General features: G+C 42.4%; 1 protein-coding gene across 14 annotated transcripts in view; it reads left to right on the plus strand.

Annotated features, from left to right (window-relative positions):
- Window positions 1–18,569, plus strand: part of NTRK3 (neurotrophic receptor tyrosine kinase 3) — a 383,256-nt gene that overhangs the window by 354,553 nt on the left and 10,134 nt on the right.

Here is an 18,569-nt window from a genome sequence, read left to right on the forward strand (position 1 = left end):
TTCTTGCATTTCAGGAAGTGTGACCTTGAGGTTTGAATACACGTTGGGTACCTTTCTCCGTAAGAGACTTCTCTTAAGGAAGTAAGAGTACCACATAGGCTAAGGGTCCAGAAAACTGGAGGTCTCCCCTTTGACTTCAGATGAAGCTTCATCTAAGACCTGTGATGCTCAGGACAATTATTACAGAGCTCTGCTGCTGAGTCATATCCCTGAGTATTTGGTGGGGGGGGAGGTTTTTCCCTTCCCTGTTTTAATTTCTACCATAATTTCTGGAGTGGAGATGGATAGACTGCCGAGTTAGTCAAAGTTCCATCTATCTTGCCTTGATCATCAGACAGAATTGGATGGCTTCCTTGCAGTTTTTTTGCCTCAGGGTGGAGGGGGGCTGTTTCCTTCCCTTTGGGGAGTAGTCCACTTGGGAAAATAGAAGCACAGAATTGGCCTGCCCAATCTTAAAAATCCTGCCCAGACAAGGCAGACACAAGTCCTTCTTACCACCTGGAGAAGATTTCCCAGAGGCCAGATGCTGTTTGCAAACATTCACTTGGTATGCTTAGTTCATTTGAGTGAGAAGCCTCTGGTTTCTATTACATGACATTATCCTGATGGCAGCCTTATGGGCAGGTGCACAGGGATGATTTTACAATTCCATTCGTTTCTCTCGTGATTTGGTTAGAGAGGTAAATTAAGCATAGCCTCCCAGGTCCTCTTAGGATCCTGTTTTTATAGGTATCTCTTCTTGGCACTGTTACCAGTAAAGGCATTAACATTTAGGATTTTTCAATGCTAACAGCTGTGTAGAGCTAGAGTTTATCAGAATATATTTGCCAGTCTTGTGAGAATTTTGAAAGCAGGACTGTTCAAAGAGATTAATCACCCTCTTCTCATGCTTTTAAAACATCATATGTGTTTCATTCACATCAGGGTAAAAGCTTAGTTTCAGGAGTTGATTGGTTTAATTAAACTATCAAATTGGGCAAATCTACTAATTAAGTTCAACAAGCATTTATTATTAATCAACTGTATGTATTTGATTGTCTAACCTTGGACATCTCAGAGAATGAGAAGAGAGGCTACTAATAATTAAATAGACATCACAGGCATAAACTGGGACCTTCCCTGAGAAATTGGGACATATGGTCACTCTATTTATGCACTGTGAACTGCTCTAGGTGCCAGGAATATAACTGTGAATAAAACACACAAATCTCTGCCCTTAGTAAGGGAGACAGAAAATTAAAATAAAGTAAAATATATTGTATGCCTGAGAATAATAGGTCCTTAGGAGAAAAATAAAGCAGAGCGGAGAAGAAGAAATATTTGGTGATAGTAGTGGGGGTAGGTGTTGTGTGTGTGTGTGTGTGTGTGCATGTGTGTACATGAGCGCACACACATACAATTTTATATAGGGAGGTCAAAGCAATTGAGTTTCCTAGACACTATAATGTATTTCAATTTATTTAGTTTGTTTAATTTAACCAAGGAAGGCATTAATGGCCTGGCTAAACTTTTTATGAAACAAGTCAGATCTGGAAATTTTGTGTCCAAAGTAAGGGAAAATACAAACTTCAGAAAGACCAAAAAAAAAAAAAAAAAAAAAAGAATTGGGGAGGGAGAATCATGGCATTGGAGGCATACCTTGTCTGTTTGATAGGTTTCATCTCAAACTAACATCACTGAGAGGGCATCAGGAGGTGAATAAGGCTGTGGCTTTATCCTCTTGGGGAGCATCTTCATAGAAAGACCCTCTATCTGTGACATACTGGCCACTCAGGATAACTCAAGCCTTTCTCTTCCATCCAGTGTACTTGGGGTAATAGTCAGGCACTTTGAGTTAATTTATTTAATCTATACTGCTCCCATGAAAAAGTGATCATAGTCTTACTTTAGGGATTAGAACACTGATGCATAAACATGGAACTAGAGAAGAGTGCAGCCAGGATTTAAACCCAGGTCAAACTAAATCTGATATCCTGCCTTTATCAGTTAGCCTTTGTATCCATCCACAGATATCAGTTAGCTGGAAGTCATAGAAAGAAAAGGATTTGCTGGGTTACCCCAGGGTCCTGAGAATAGGCTGATGTGCATGGCTGGATCAGGAGCAGAACGTGTGTTAGTTGGCTGTCAATGTCTTTGCTGATTGTGCATGAGAGTACAGCCACTTCTGCTGCTTCTCCATATGTCATTGTCCTGGGGAATGGGGATAGGCACAGGGCCATTGGGAGGGCATGAGAGCAAGTCTTCCTGTTGTGGCATCCATCCTAGGCCAGGTGGAGCTTGACCTCAGTGCGTCCTGGGCTCCTGGGTTTCATGCACGTTGGAAGGAGGGATGGTGCATGGGTCTCTGTATGGATCATGGGGTGGGGAGAAGGCATGCAGACATCTAAGACCACACAAAGATTTTTCAACAGGGGTTTGAGTGCAGAGTTAGTGTGAAGAGAATCCTAAATTCCCTGCCTGCCTTTGTGAATGGAACCCACAGACTGACCATATCCAGTCATGGGACTGCTATTAGCAAGAAGCAGGGTGTCTCAGGACCACATCTTATTATGGTTATACTTAACATTGATACTATACTACTCTGTGACCTTGTATTTATTTGTAATGTACGTTTACATACTGTCCAGAAAAAAATTAAGTAGAATCTGATTTTATACATAAGACAGGCTCTGGCTAATGTTCTGTGGCAAGCAAATTACTGATTATGAGCACCAGAGAGAGCTGCTGTAGCAAAGTGAGGAGTTATCTGGGCATATCCAATAACCCTCTCCTATTTTCCGTTTATGCTAGAGGAGGATCTTCCTACCTGTGATGCAGTTATTTCTTTGGACTTCTGTAAAATATTTATCCAGAGGTCTCAATCCATGTCAAGGCAATGTCTCTTTAGTTTCACAATATGTGTCACACGGATAGAGAGAAGTTATTACTCTGTCATTTACCACGGATTTTCTTTACCATCACAATGTCAGCGTCACTTAAGAATATACTCCAGGCACTTGACTGTCCCACACTGTGGTCTTGTAGCTATTGGATTACAGATGCCCCCATCAAATCCTGGTTCTTTACTGCTTATAGCCTATTATCTAGTTTCCCTCCATCACTCTGAAACTCAGGGGCTAAGGAGAAAAGCATCATTCATCTTCCTCCATAGGACACTCTTCTCTGACTTATCTCTGAGTCCCCTCCCTGGCAAAAAGAAGCAAGCAAACAAACTACCTTTTCTTCTAAAATATTAACCCGTTTCAGCATCAAATGACTTCTCTATTCTACATCCATGTGCTCTGTGGAGTATCAGTTTGAAAAAGGGGTAAAGATTAGGAATGTCTACTTATATTTTAAGCTGACAAGGACAGTCCATCTTTTCCCTGATTATATATGGCCCACCCTGCCACTCACACATGTGAAATATTTTATTTTATTGTATTTTATTTATTTTATTTTATTTTATTTTATCATTTATTTTTGCTTTTTAGGGCCACACCCCAGCATATGGAGTTTCCCAGGCCAGGGGTCAAATCAGAGCTACAGCTGCTGGCCTACACCACAGCCACAACACCAGATCTGAGATGCATTTTCGACCTATATCACAGCTCATGGCAATGCCGGATCCTTAACCCATTGAGCAAGGCCAGGGATTGAACCCACAACCTCATGGCTCCTAGTAGGATTCATTACCCCTATTCCATGACAGGAACTCCAAAATATTTTAGAAGTGACTTAATTGCTGCAAGAAGGACATTGCCTAAGTCTGAGAGGGTGCACGATCACAGGTGGGTCCCAGTCCAGGAACCTGCTTAGAGACCCCAGGCACCCAACTTTTACATGCTGGGAGCCTGAGGGCAGATTTCCCAAACGAACGTAATTTTTCTTTTCTTTTTTTCTATTTTTTAATAGAGTTGATTTACAAAGTTTTGCCAGTTTATGCTATATAGAAAAGTTACTCAGTTATACATATATGTACCTTCTTTTTAAATATTCTTTTCCATCATGGTCTATCCCAGGAGATTGGCTATAGTTCCCTATGCATAAGTCTGTACCCAATTTTTCTAATTAACCCCAAAACACGTACTTGTCTCTTGGCATGCCCAAGATACACAAGAAGAATTTTTTCACCTTCTCTCTACATGTTGGTGTTTTTAGCAATCATGGGTGGAGGTCATGGATATTCTCTAATATCCTAATTAGAGAATATCCTAAATGGCACTAGGACTTTGATGGAGTCTAAATACAGCATAGTTTAACAGCCTGGAAATTGTGGGATGTGATTTTCCACCTCTTCCTTGCTATCTCAAATTTTGCAACTCAAGAGAGCTAAGATTAGCCTTTGAGCAGGGAGCCTAATACCCTCCCTTTTGGGAATTGCCTCAGTTATGCAGCAGCTCCTGTCCTCCTAAGTTCAGGGAAACTTCCTGTGTTCCCAGGGACAGTCCTGCAGATTTATCGGGAGATAGGGACTTTACTCATTAGAAGGTAAATCACCTTTGAGCTTCTAGTTCCCTTAGCATTTTGCTCTCTGATGATTGGAAAATAGATGTCTCTGATCAGAGCAATCCTCCAGAACAGTATACTGAGAGTTGCCTGAAATGGGGTGGGACGAGGGCTATGGGAGCCAGAGGGAAGAGGACAGAGAAGGACGGGAAATCATCTGGTTGTGCCATCTGGGACCATTGCTCTTTAGGAAAGAGGCCCTAGGAGTTCCCATCATGGCACAGAAAAAACAAATCCAACTAGGAACCATGAGGTTGCGGGTTTGATTCCTCACCTCACTTAGTGGGTTAAGGATCCGGTGTTGCCGCGAGCTGTGGTGTAGGTCACAGGTACATCCCGCATCTGGCATTGCTGTGGCTGTGGCATAGGCCAGAGGCTACAGCTCCAATTAGACCCCTAGCCGGGAACCTCCATATGCCATGGGTGCAGCCCTAAAAAGACAAAAAGACAAAAAAAAAAGGAAAGAGGCCCTAGTCTTTGTGATGGCTTCTATACTCCTTGTTCTGGATCTTTCTGGATCTTATCTCCGAAGTTGACCAAGTCCATTTATTTCCACAATTCTTTGGGGACAAATGATTCCTGGGAAATCCATGCATCTGGAAGGACTGTGACAGGGCCTCCTGTCTGGAGAGGCTGGTGGCTGTAACCAAGTTTCTGCCATCTCCATTGCCTGTGTATGCTGGGCCGTTCCTACCTCTCTTGAGCAGTAGCTAGTTCCTCTGACTTTTGCCACCTCCTCCCATTCTGGCACTTGTGGCTAACCCAATGGAGGGTCCACGTCTAATGTGACCTCCTGCAAATGCCCTGGTATCTGGCAGGTGTAGCCCCGCAAGGAAAGCTTTCTGTTCAGGTGCTGGTCTCAGAGCTGCACGTTTGTAAACTGTGTCCCTGTGATGTTTTGAGGCTGGTGATGCCCTGTCATGTGGGTGCTACCACGCAGAGCAGGAGAGGAGAAAAGAGAAAAAGCACTTGGTGGGTGAGAGAGAGAAGGCATATTGTGATTCCACTGTGGCTAGGAGACTGGTTTCTACCTGGGTCTCTGGGATCTGTCAGAGTCTTTCTTCTTAGGTTCATTTCTAGAAACAGACATTTTATTCCTAGAAATAGAGGAGAACTTAAGAGTTGAATTTTCCAGCGTTGGATCAAGATTCTTTCAGCTACAAGTGACAGAAAACTTAATCCAAAGCAAAGAGGCAGCATATTGTCTCAATAATCACAAAATCCAGATTTAGGACTTATTTCTGGATGACTTCATTCTAAGACCCAGCTAAGTCACCAGGCTTTACATGTGTTCCCAGCTCTCTCCCTCCATCCTTCTCATCTCTGCTCAGCCTTCCCCCCATCCCTCCATTTCTCTCTGCCTTCCTCTTTTTTCACTGGAGACAATGATCTTGGAGAAAGAGATGTTAATGGGAAATAGATTTCCCAACAATCAAGGCTAACAAATTTTGAAAATCATGATGATGTGTGCTGTAGCAGCTGAACAGATTATCTGGGACCTAGATGGTCACTAACAAAGTCTAGTCTTCGTCAGGAAGGCCTTTTCATGGGGAGCCCAGATGAAATAATCAGTGTCGCCTCTACAGGAATCAGGACAGGCATCACCCAGAGTAAAGCTGCAGAGCGAAGACAGATGACACAAGCTCATGACGGACTGCTTTTTCCAGTTTGTCTACAAGGAGGAACATGTCATTTTTATGAGCATTCTCTGTGCCCAGGTCGGCTCCCATCTTCCTTTATGGCATGGGCAGATTTACATATTTCTGAATGAAAATCCTCTTGATCTTTTATGGATGTTTTTATAGAAATCAAATTCTGGGATTTCTATCACCTTTTCCAAAATGTCTCACAATTTTTATGCCTTAAAACTTTCTTACCAGTGAGTTTTCCTTCAACTTGGAAATGCTTAAGAATACACTCTGACTTGGGGATGCAAAAGAACCTTGGTTTTAGAATCAGAGTAATCTAGGTGTGAGGCTTGGATCTTTCACTCTTCAGCCTTTTGAACTCACATAAATTGCTTAACCTCTTCCTCCATCCCTCTATCCCTCTCTTCATCTATGCAATTCTTTTGATGATAATCATTTCCAGAGCCAAGGCACATTAGAAGAGTGGATGAAATGGAACATTTTAACTCACTTATCATAGATCCTGGTCCAGTGTAAACACTCAATAAATTGTTATTCTGTATCTTTGTTCACTGGGACAAGGTTACCATCTCAGCCCTAACCTTGAAAAACTGGAAGAATCTCTAACTCTGTTATAGCGAAGACCAAAGTTTTAAATAAACTAAGACAAGGGCACTGTTCTTGAGGCTCTGCTTTGGGGGACTCACCAAATGACCCTGAGTAAGATATTTCATCCCAGTCTCATTAGCCTAGAAACAATAAGTCCACTTACCCTTATCCTCTTTCTGTGCTTTTGGAAACATGAATGCATGCAACTTAGTAGGAAGCCTTTAAAAAAAAAACAAAAACAAAAAACAAAACAAAACAAAAAAACCATTCAACTGTGATTACTAGCTTAGCATTTAAGACTTTCTCCTGGGTTCATCCTCAGAGCAGGCTTCCCCTTCCTTTTGACCTTGAGCGAAAAGCCAAGAGGTAGGGCTTGTTTATAAAGGGAGAAGGAGCAGCCCACAGCTGCAGGCCTCAGATGATGGCCTGGGATGCCAGATGCTGTGTGGAGGAACAGCTTCTCCATCCCTTTCATCTGAGATTATCCTTGGCTCACACCCTGCTCTGCAAAAGGCACCCCAGGATCCAGTTGCAGAGTGGTGGGTTGTGTGGACTAGTGGGTCTCAGAACTCTAACCTTCTCCCAGAGCTGGGAGGGGCATCCAGAGGTTATCCAGTCTTTGTTTCACCGAATCACTCTGCGTTTTGGAACTGGATGACACCTCCAAGTCAGCTAGCCCAACTCTTCGCTCACTCTACCACTTTTATAAATGAGAACAGAGAGGCCCAGGGATGAGCCAGGTGGTATGATGTAAACCTAAGGCAGGGCCCTAGAGCTCCCAAGTTCTGGCCTATTGCTCTTCTTGGCCTACATGCAACACACACACACACCTCACACAACTCTGCCAAGGCCACTGATGTTGAGAAGGACCTTGAGATGAGCTTTTGTTCAGAGCTCTTGGTATATTGATTCAGATTTTAAAAATGTTTTGTTCTGGGCAATCTCACGTAATTTGCAAGTGGAGAGGAACTTAGGAATTCTCTGGACTGACTATGTCTTTATTACAGATGTGAATGTTGAGACCAAAGGGAAGCCCAGGTGCCAAAGCTGCAGGGTGACACAGTGGTAGAACTGGGACAAAAACTCAGATAGTCTGAGTCTCAATCCAGTGCTCTTCCCTCTGGATTCCAAGGCTTCCCTCGGTGTCAGAGCTTTTTTCCCACTGCCTTCCTTCCAGGATGCTGGAGAGGACCCTAGTTACTGAAAGGGCTGTGTGGCTGGGTTAATCAACATTCTTTTCCCCTGGAATTTCACAGGGAAAGGGATAACTAAGGCCACGTGAAGCATAAAAATAGTAGTGGTTATAACTTACATTGAGAATCACTTTGCAGTTCATAGGGTGATTCAGCTGCCGCAGGCTTTCCTGAGAACTTAACCCTTTGACTAAGTTGAATCCCCACCTTTCAATGGAGGATTTTATCCACCGTTTCATATTTGTGGTCCTTGAAGAGATCTAGCAAGGGGTCTGTGAGCTCTCTCCACTCAGGCACTAAATGTCCTGCCTTTAGAGTTGAAAGATTTTATTTTATGACTCAGAAGGATCCCACTTTCCACAGGGTAAAAAGGGACATTCAGTTCTCCGGAAAGCACTGGGTGTGTGAAACATTGCATAGTGTTCACCTTCTTGCTCTAGTTGGAACTGCTCCAGCTGTTATTCAGTGGAGGGATTGGAAGTTGAGCTCCAGCTCAGAGAAGTGAGATAAGGCAGCCTCTAGTCTAAGGAGGGGTTGCGTATTTTTTATGTCAGGTCCCATGAGTTTCTTCCAAATTCCCTTTGCCTAGGGACCTAGCCATTGATGGTAGGTTTCTGCTCTGGTATGTATTGTTTACTGAAGTAATTAAAATATGCAAAATGTTCCCTGTCCCCCATTTTGTGCTTCTTCCCCAGCCACTTCTGGCATTTTTTGTTGGCAGTTAATAAAACAAAAGGGGGGCCCAGAGGCCCAAGTCTCCCTCTAGCTAGAATGATTAATTTGGAGTGGTTTGGAAGTAGCAGATTTTACCTCGAGCTACAGCCGTGCCTTTCTGGCTGATCTGTTCAACCTGCGCTAAACCCTGTAACCCGTTTAGCAAATGCTTTATTAAAGGCACAGGGCAAGTGGAGGGAGGGAAGAGAAAGAAGGCAAGGGTTTGGTTTGCATATTACGGCAGCACAAAACCAAAAAAAGACTCCTTATTTCAGGGAAGCCTTGCACTGAAAGAGCCATACTTAAGGACACTTGAAATTTACTTCCTAATCCAGCTTAATGCCTTTTCACCACCAATACTCCATCTAAACCTACACATAGAAATTCAAAACCTACTTATTCCCCTATATTATCTAAATCCTAGGTGTTAAGGATGCTTCTTACAAATATTTATAGATAGCAATATTACTAGCACAACCGTAGCAACTATTGGGGCATTACTTGCTAACATGTATTGAGGTTCACCATGTGCTGGGCATTGTGGCTAAATGCTTTACGTGGATTATTTTATTTAATCCTCAAGGTCATTTTTGGAAGTAAATACCAGTGGATGTTTAACATATGGGGAAAATGAGGCTCAGAGAACTTAAGTGATTTCCCAAGGTGACATGGCTATTGTGACTTTGTGTCCGACCCTGTGGCAATGTTATACATCTTTGCTGTAAGTTCTGGTTAAGGGCAGAGCCACCATCTGTTCCCTTTGTGGGGACCTGTTTTTGCACCCAGCAGCTTTTCTAATGGGAAATTTTGTTAGAGTGTGCAGAGTTTGTTAGAGGCTTCAGGGCTTGCCTCAATTTACCTCTCCGCCAGCCCAGACACACAGCTAACCTGCAGTTTCCAACCTGTGGCCCAGATAGAGGAGAGATGCCTGAACCACACACGCCATAACCCAGCAGTTCTCATAGCAAAGGATAAGGGGAGACCACAGCTGGTGAACCTCTTTTAGAGACAGTTCATAAGCTGCCCCTAATGATGGCAGGTGTCAGACCAGCACAGAAATCCCATCTTCGTGGGAAATGCTCCACATCAGCATTTTCAAGGGTCGTCTCCTGCTACTGGTTAGGCTTTATAAACATGCTATAATTAGTCCTTACAAATTCTGAGATAAACAAAGAGAAAGAGCACCAAACAGAGGCTATTTGAAGATTTTTTTTTTTGCAACAGCTGATTTGGGACCCCAGCAATGGATGGTTGAGAAGTTTCTCCCACGACCAAGGCATACATGAGAGCTTCACAAAAACAGACTTTACAAATGGCAGGTCAAGTGTGCCTGACTGTTGGAACCTTATAATATGAGGGGTAAAGTCTTCAGTTAAAAGGCCACATAGGAGTTCCTGTTGTGGCGCAGCGGAAATGAATCGGACTAGTATCCATGAGGTTGTGAGTTCGATCTCTGGCCTCCCTTAGTGGGTTAAGGATCCAGCGCTGCCATGAGCTGTGGTGTAGGTCGCAGATGTGGCTCAGATCCCTCGTTGCTGTGGCTGAGGCATAGGCCAGCAGCTGCAGTGCCGATTCAATTCCTAGCCTGGGAACATCCACATGCCATGGATGTGGCCCCAAATAACAACAACAGCAGCAGCAGCAACAATAATAGTAATAGTAATAAAAAGAAGGCCACATAATATCTCCATTCTTAACATGTGTATGTACACACACATGTACACACACAAACATAATGAGAGAAGGGAATGTGACAAGATGTATTATAACAAGATTTGTATCCAGGAGGTGTTTTATGGTTGGATTATCTTCATTAATTGATTCTAACTGATTACATATTACTTTCACAAAAAATAAAACCAGTCTCATTTCAAAATTCAAAAAGAAAGAAGGCTGCACAGTCTCTCCTCTCATTCAAAGCTTAAGAAGGGAGCATTCAACCTGAGCATGTCTAGAGATAAGGCCTCAGTGCTTTCCAGGGAGGATGTGCCAGCGATTATTAGAAAAGCTCTTTCTCACAGGGAGCCATCGTGTACATCTTCTCTCTGTTCACCACGGCACTCGGATGGAAGGCCCAGGCTCAGAAGATGACAGAATAAAACTAGAATCGTGGTTAAAGAATTCAATGCTCTTGTCTTAGGGCTGGTGGGATATTCAATCAATAGGAACTATTATTGCTATTGTTATTAATGTCGCTGAGAAGATGGCTGGAGGGGACAATTTATAGCTCTGTTTGCTTTCCGAGGAAAAAGATCTCATCTTAGTCTTTGATTTTTAAAATTCAAATCATCTTTTTTTTCCTCCCTGTCATGAGGCCTCTCTGCTAGGCTATGCAGCCACTGAGCCCAGGCCATAGGAGAATGTCTATCCTAACTAACTCGACTTTGTCTTCCCTGAGATCACTTTAGGTGCACTTCCTAAATGTCTAAACCCTGGTTTTGTAAACAGACAGATATTCTGAGGATCCAGGTTGGTGGCCTTGCTGCTCCTGGAAGCCCCTTTAAACTGCTTCCAGTGTTTGTAGGTCAAATTGTCTTAAACCCACAAAACTCCTAAAAAGAAAGATTTGGGAGTTCCTGTTGTGGCTCAGCAGTAATGAACCCAACTAGCATCCTTGGGGATGCAGGTGTGATCCCTGGCCTTGCTCAGTGGGTTAAGGATCCAGCATTGCCTAGAGCTGTGGTATAGGTCGCAGATGTGGCTCAGATCCTGCGTTGCTATGGCTATGGTGTAAGCTGGCAGCTACAGCTCTGATTTGACAGATAGCCTAGGAACTTCCAAATTTCACAGGTGTGGCCCTAAAAAGAAAGAAAGAGGCAAGATTTGGAGTGTGGCAGTGGATTAACTTTTGGCTTGGCTTCTACCTACCACAGATTTGCTGACATCCCATTCTTGAGCTGGTTTCCTTATCCTTTAATCAATAATGGTGCCTCTTTGTTGTAAGGGTCTTTAAGCAGAATGTCGAAGCCCTTGGAAAAATTGAGAAATACTGTTCACTCATTAAACATAAACATTGAGGGATTTCCCTGGTGGCTCAGGGGCTTAAAGATCTGGTGTTGTCACGGCTATGGTACAAGTTCTGTCCCTGTCCCAGGAACTTCTGCATATGGTGGGTGCAGCCACAACAAAACAAAACACAAAAAAACATAAACATTGTGAAATTAGCATCTTCCAAGAAGGATTTAGGTTCAAAGTCATATGCACGTGTGTGTGTACGGAAAACCCGCCACGTCTCTCTTTCATTTAATAGATCATTTAGTTTCTGTACATGGTATATGTAGATACACTATTATCCCCATTTTACATACTAAGAAGCTGAGTCTTCAGAAGCTAAATACATCCCCTAATGTTGCTCGGCTAGTAAATGGCATTGGCCAAGTTGTAAATTATCCCCTTTGTTCTTTTGATTTTTGATTCCTCTGTTCCTTATCCTATACCTACATTTTCAATATCAGTTGATGTATTTTTCAGATTTGGGGGAACATCTACATATTTTAGCAAAGCCAATCCTGGTTGAGAGGGGTCATCTTATTTTTGCTAAATAAGTCTGAATCTAACTCAAAACTTATCAGTGCCTGAGCTATACAGGTAAATTAAAAATCTAGATTTATCACAAGGAGGCTTTATTCTCCTGCCTTTCTTTACCCATTGATGTTGAGCAAGAACTTGGGGTCTGAACAGATTGGTCTGGATCCACTATGATCCATCCATCTGAGCTGACTGAGACCTCCAGCTCTGTTCAGCCCATTGAGCTCTTTTAACAACATCCCTAAAGTCTGTTTCTGCAGGAAGATATGAGTGCAGCCAGGAGGCTCCCCATCTGGGCATCTGGAGAAGAAAATAAGAGCCAAGTCGTTTTTCAACCCATATCTTTGGACTTGCAGTGTAGGTTCTCTAAAAATATATATTGCTTGAGGGCAGTAAAGGACAATGAGGTCTTGGAATGAGTGCCAGCATTGAGACAGGATTTAGAAAGGGGAAAGCAAAAGGGGAAGTTATAAAAGTATGCATTGCTGGGGTGTCCTTCTGAGAACTTGCTTCTGGCAGATGCAGCTCTAGGTAAGAGAGTTGGGAAGAATCACAATGGGCCTCTTTATCCTCTGGGCTCACACTGCTGAACAGTTTGGCTCTTAAACTCCTTGTATTTCTGGAATGCTCCAAGGGATTTTCCTGATCCTTGCTGGGGCTACAGGCTCAGCCTGAAATAGCCATTCCAAGGGGAGTCTAATGAATGGACACCTTTTGCATAAAGCCCCACTTTGAGGGAGCCATGCTGTAATGGTATCTTTGTGAGTTTCCTCTGCACCTTCCCTCCAGAGAATTCCTAGTACTCACTAGACCTAGGGCTGTGAACTTCAATTTGTGTCTATAGGAAGCTAGGTAACCATTTGCCCTACTTTATTGGGAAGAGGAAGAGAGACCAAAGAAGGCAAGCCATTCTGCTTTATTAAGGCACAAATCTGATATCCCTGCAGAAAGCCTCAATCTCTTGTGTTAAGGTTTCAACCACAGAATTTCTACAACTGGGGTGAAGCCACAGACACACACATATTTGTGAGTGTATGCACACATAGATTGTAGGTCTAAACCAAAAACACTCAAGCCAATATATCCCTAAGGCACACACCATCACAACCAGGGGAAACACTTGATTTGTACCCCTTTACACATGTATGCTCTCCTCCAGTGAAAAATTCACACTGAGAATAAGAATAATACTCTACAGGATTTTAGTGCTATTTCATTTACTCTTCTTAGTGATCTTGGACAAGTCCCTGCCTCTCTTCCAGCCAGGGCTTCAATGCCTGGAGGGGGATTAGGTATCTTCCAAGGCCCTTTCCAGCCCTATATGTTCATGAGCTGTAGCTTTAGTGCTGAATCTCTCCTTTCATACCTTGGATTGTGATGAACTTGGATTTGGGGTGCTGGACAGTGTACAGTCACAGGGCAGACTGGCCCCCTACAGATGCACCAGAATCCAGATGGCTCTAGAGGGAAAGAATATAGGCTCAGACACCAAAGAGGCATATGACTCGTGAGTGATCAAATTCTAGATTTGAGCAGGGAGGTGAAAAGCTGATTGAAAATATAGCATCCTCAACTCAGAATAGCACACTGGAGAAAAGTGAGGGTAGGAAGGAGTAGAGGCAGGAGAGAGATGTTAGAACCAAGAGAGTTCCCAGAGGGCAGACGGCCATTTCCAAGGCTCTGGGGCCTCTGCTACATGTAGAGAGGGAGCTGTTAGGAGAACCCAGCTGTTGGAGGGAGGTGGCCGTGAGAAAGGTTAATTCGAGGAAGGAGGGCTCTGCCATTCTGCAAGTTCTAAAGCTGTTAGCAGAGATACTTAACTGGATTAGACTGAAACCATTTCTTTTTGCTGCCTTGGAGACAGGATTCATTAAAAAAGGACTTTGGTATATATATACACAATGGAATATTACTCAGCTAAAGAAAAAAGAATGAAACAATGCCATTTGCAGTGACTTGGATGGACCTAGAGATCATCATACTAAGTGAAGGAAGACAAAGACAAATACCATATGATATCACTTCTATGTGAAAGGTAAAAAAAAAAGTGGTACAAGTGAACTTATTTAAAAAACAGAAATAGACTCAAGAACAGAAAACAAACTTACAGTTAACAAAGGGGAAAGCGGTCTCACTCCGGATGTGAGGATGTATGTGTGCTGGATATAGCTAGGACTGATGTGCAGCCTGTGTGGATAAAAACCCCAGACCCTGGGGGATAAGAAGGGCAGTGATTTTAAAGACTGTGTTTGCTGATTGCTGGGCCTGCTGCCAGGGGCATGTTCAAGGTGACTGCCAGCTCTGGCTGATGATCCTCTCTGCAAAGCCACTGGGGCTTGTGGGAAACCAGGAGACTTTCCGGGGACAAAGAAAGCATATGCTAAACCTTTCATTTTTCTTCATCCATCTAGAGACACTTGTATGTGCTAACACATGCAATCAAGAAAGATTAAAATTGAATAAATAAAAAATGACACTTACCATAAATTACAATCTTTATGGTAATCTCCCGATTAAGGTATTTTGCCATTCACATACATTGCAAAGTTTCTACAACTCTTCAGAAAGCAACTGCCTTTCTCATCTACTTTAACAGATTTTGACTTGGCCCATAGAGATGAGTAATTACAGAGGAGTCTTAAATCCCTCCATTGGTATCAAAAATGCTGTGCCCTGTGAGTCCGTGTTTGCTCACTTTTGATGGGTCCTGGTTTCTTTATCTGGAATATATGGGTCACTTTGTGTCCTTTATACCTTGTCAGAGTTCTCTGAGGATAGAGGTTTCAAACTTCGGTGAGAGAAGTAGGCTTTCATAAGTCCATTGAAGGAGCTGCCTCCTTTTCTGCCTAATTAGAAGCAGAGACCTGAGTGCCTTCTACAGCCCAGCTGATTTTCTCTTGAACCCAGAGTGGGGGGCGGGGCATCACCCTGTGGAAATAAGCAAGACAATTCCTTGTTCAGGAAAGACAGGCTGCAAAGAGAAGGGAGGGCTGTGGAGAGATGGGGAGGTGGGAGGTTCACCTGCTGCCAGAAACACTCTTCCTCAGCACGAACTGGGACCTGGCACCCCCTGCAGCCTCTTGGCCTTCCACACCATCAATCCCACTTACTCCTGGCCCTTGTGAAGGCTTGAATGGAACACATGGGGTTGGAGGGCTTCAGGCAGGCACAGAGGCTGCAAGTGAGGCTGCCGTTCTTAATTTCCTTGGTTCAGTTCTCTCCAGTATCCATCCAGCTGCAGGCCTGAGAATGGGTGGATCCAGCCTTGGGGAATATGGAACTGAGCCAGAGAGAATCTGCCCTTTCCATGCTCAGTCTCTATACCATAATCTCCAAACTTTAATGCCCCTAAAAGAATTTTGAAAAACCGTGTATGCCCCTTTGCACATTTTAAGTTGCCATCTAAAATCTCAAATACACTTTTTTTTTTTTTTCTTTTTCAACTGTACCCACAGCATATGGAAATTCCCAGCCTGGGGACTGAATCCAAGCCAAGGCTGTGACCTATGCTGCACTTGTGGCAACACTGGATCCTTTAAACCACTGTGCTGGGCAGGGGATTGAACCCACTCCTCTTCAGTGACCCAAGTCACCTCAGAGACAACACCAGATCCTTAACCAGATGTGACACAGTAGGAACTCCTTCAACAGACTTTTAAATATGCCATTTCCACAACATTGTAAATGTTGACATTAAAAAAAAAATACATTTCTGGAGTTCTCTTGAGGTGCTGCAGGTTAAGGATCTAGCGTTGTTGCTGCTGCAGCTTCGGCCACTGCTGTGACACAGGTTCTGTCCCTAGCCCAGGAACTTCCACATGCTGCAGGAGTGGCCTAAAAACAATACACTGCTCCTTTAATGCATCTAATGAAATTTAAACACCAGAGAAATCTGATCTATCATCTATTAAATACGTGAACAAGTACTTAAACACTCCATTTTGTTTGGTTCCTTATTCTTCTTGAATTTATATTTTCATTCCAGTTTCCCTAACAGATTTTATCCTTATGCATTCTATTTTTATGCATGAAAGCCTTTTACTGGCCTTTTTGTCATAATTTAGTGTGACAAAAATATGTATGAAGACAAATTTAATTTTTAATGCCCAGTGACCATAAGTTTCTAGACATTAAGGGACTTTAGAGTTATCATTACAATTATTAGTAATACACAAACAGTAGTCAAAATAATGTACACATACCACAACTTCCAATGAATATGAAAGATAGGATGTATAGTATTTTTGGAAATGCATCTCGTATTTTTCGATTAGTCAGTATTCATTGATGAATATTATTTATTGCTAAATAAGGAAGCTTCAGGATCAATTCTATTCCTGTTTTCTTTCTTTTTTTTTTTTTTTTTTGTCTTTTTGCCATTTCTTGGGCCGCTCCCACGGCATATGGAGGTTCCCAGGCTAGGGGTCTAATCGGAGCTGTAGCTGCCAGCCTACGCCAGAGCCACAGCAACGCAGGATCCGAGCTGCGTCTGCAACCTACACCACAGCTCACGGCAATGCCGGATCCTTAACCCACTGAGCAAGGGCAGGGATCGAACGTGCAACCTCATGGTTCCTAGTCGGATTTGTTAACCACTGCGCCACAATGGGAACTCCCTGTTTTCATTTTTATAAATATAAGAACTGATAAACATTATTCCCAATAAACCAATGGATGTGAGAGGAAAGAGTTTGATGACTGCAATTGTACTTAATTCTTTGAACTATCATCTCATTATATGTGTAAAATCACATATTGGTCTCATCAAAATTTATTTTTAATCTTCTCTCAGCTGATAATTCTTTTAGGTCTGTCCCTCTTTAGCAGTTCAAAAAGAATTGGAAACAATCTTACTTGCAAAAGAATTTATTTCCCAGTCACTGGAGACATTCATTTTCACTACCTGTACCAATATTTCATAGAGTTTATTGGTTTGTCCTCTGTAGGTTCTCTCTCCAGAGATTTAGCAGGAGTGAGAGATTTGTTTTTCCCATTGAGAGTGGCAGGGGTGTGCGTGTGTGTGAGAGAGAGAGAGACAGAGAGAGAGCATATGCATGCACAATTGGGCAAGGAAATTATTGGGCCACAGGTGGTTCTCAGTTAAGTGTTAGAAAAAAACCCATATGGGAGTTGAGGATCTACATGATGGTTCACAACTGTCCTTGCCTCGGCACCTGTTGGAAAGACTCCTTGTATCTCCATAGTTATGTGGACCCTGGATTGAAACCACTTCCATGGTCACTGCCATCTCTTTCTGCCTATTACACTGACTGGGAATTCTAGGCTCTAACCCTTTAGGGGAAGTGAGCATCGCCTGAGATGTACCTAAGAAGTGCATGTCCCTATCAACAGTAACAAAAGAAGCGAAATAACCCAAGTCCTGTCAATAGTAGGTTGATGGGATAAACCGTGTTTCAGTCATGCACATGGAGTACTATCTAGCTATACAAGGAATGAGAGAATCCCAGTGGAAAAAAGTAAAGTATATAACAGGTATGTTATGCTACTTTTATCTAAGAAGTGAGGAAAATGAATACAATCCATATTTGCTTATGTTAAAAACCATAGAATAATAAACTAAAAATAAGCAAGCAGTGGTTACTTCTGAGGGAGCAGGAGATCAGGATGGGGAGAGTGAACAGAGTGGAACTAGGCTTACGGTTCACGTACCTTGTGTTTTGGTTTGACTTTAAAACCATGTAATCTTCTTCTTATCACTATAAAACATTACACCAAATGGGACTAAAAAAAGCAAAACTATTCTTAAAAATCAAAAGCAAAAATAAACAAATAAACATGTGTATTAAGTTAGTGACTTCACTACTCAGAAAAATATTTCATGTCACTTTAATATATAACAATATTTTAGGTATGTTCCTAGTAGGGTTAGCCTAAGGATGAAGAAGAATTGCAAAGATTGTAGATAGCCTTCAGTAATCACATTGTTAACAATGATATTTGAACCAAATTTTAAATATATATACATATATATTAGGATAGAGCAAATAAGTAAGATTATTAATGTAGGACTCAAGTTTTTCATCATAAGAAAAAAACAGAGATATAAAATCCAAGCAGTTAAGCAAAGGTTCTATAATCCTAATTTTGAGTCCGAAAAGTCAGTATGAACTCATGATGTATTTTAAGATTAAAATTTTTTCCTAGTTATTTCCATTATAAGGACCTAGAAATACTGACCAACCCAGTAGTAACAAGCATTCCTGGTATCCATAGTGTAGTCTCTAAATTCCATTGTCCACCCAGGGATCCTTGGAGAAATGACTGATTCTAGGGCCAGGGAAACAAGTGGACAAGATGAGTGTAGGGTATTTTTTTAGTGTCAGGGAAGCAAGGATGTTATCAAAGACATTGGGGTTTGGTGAGAGGCACTAACTTGAAGAGGCTGCTA

Source organism: Sus scrofa, chromosome 1 (assembly GCF_054392235.1).
Source record: "Sus scrofa isolate SSC_HxYL_T2T_F1_AM1 chromosome 1, Sscrofa_HxYL_maternal_Yorkshire_Landrace_v2.0, whole genome shotgun sequence".
In the NCBI taxonomy this organism is placed as follows: Eukaryota; Metazoa; Chordata; class Mammalia; order Artiodactyla; family Suidae; genus Sus; species Sus scrofa.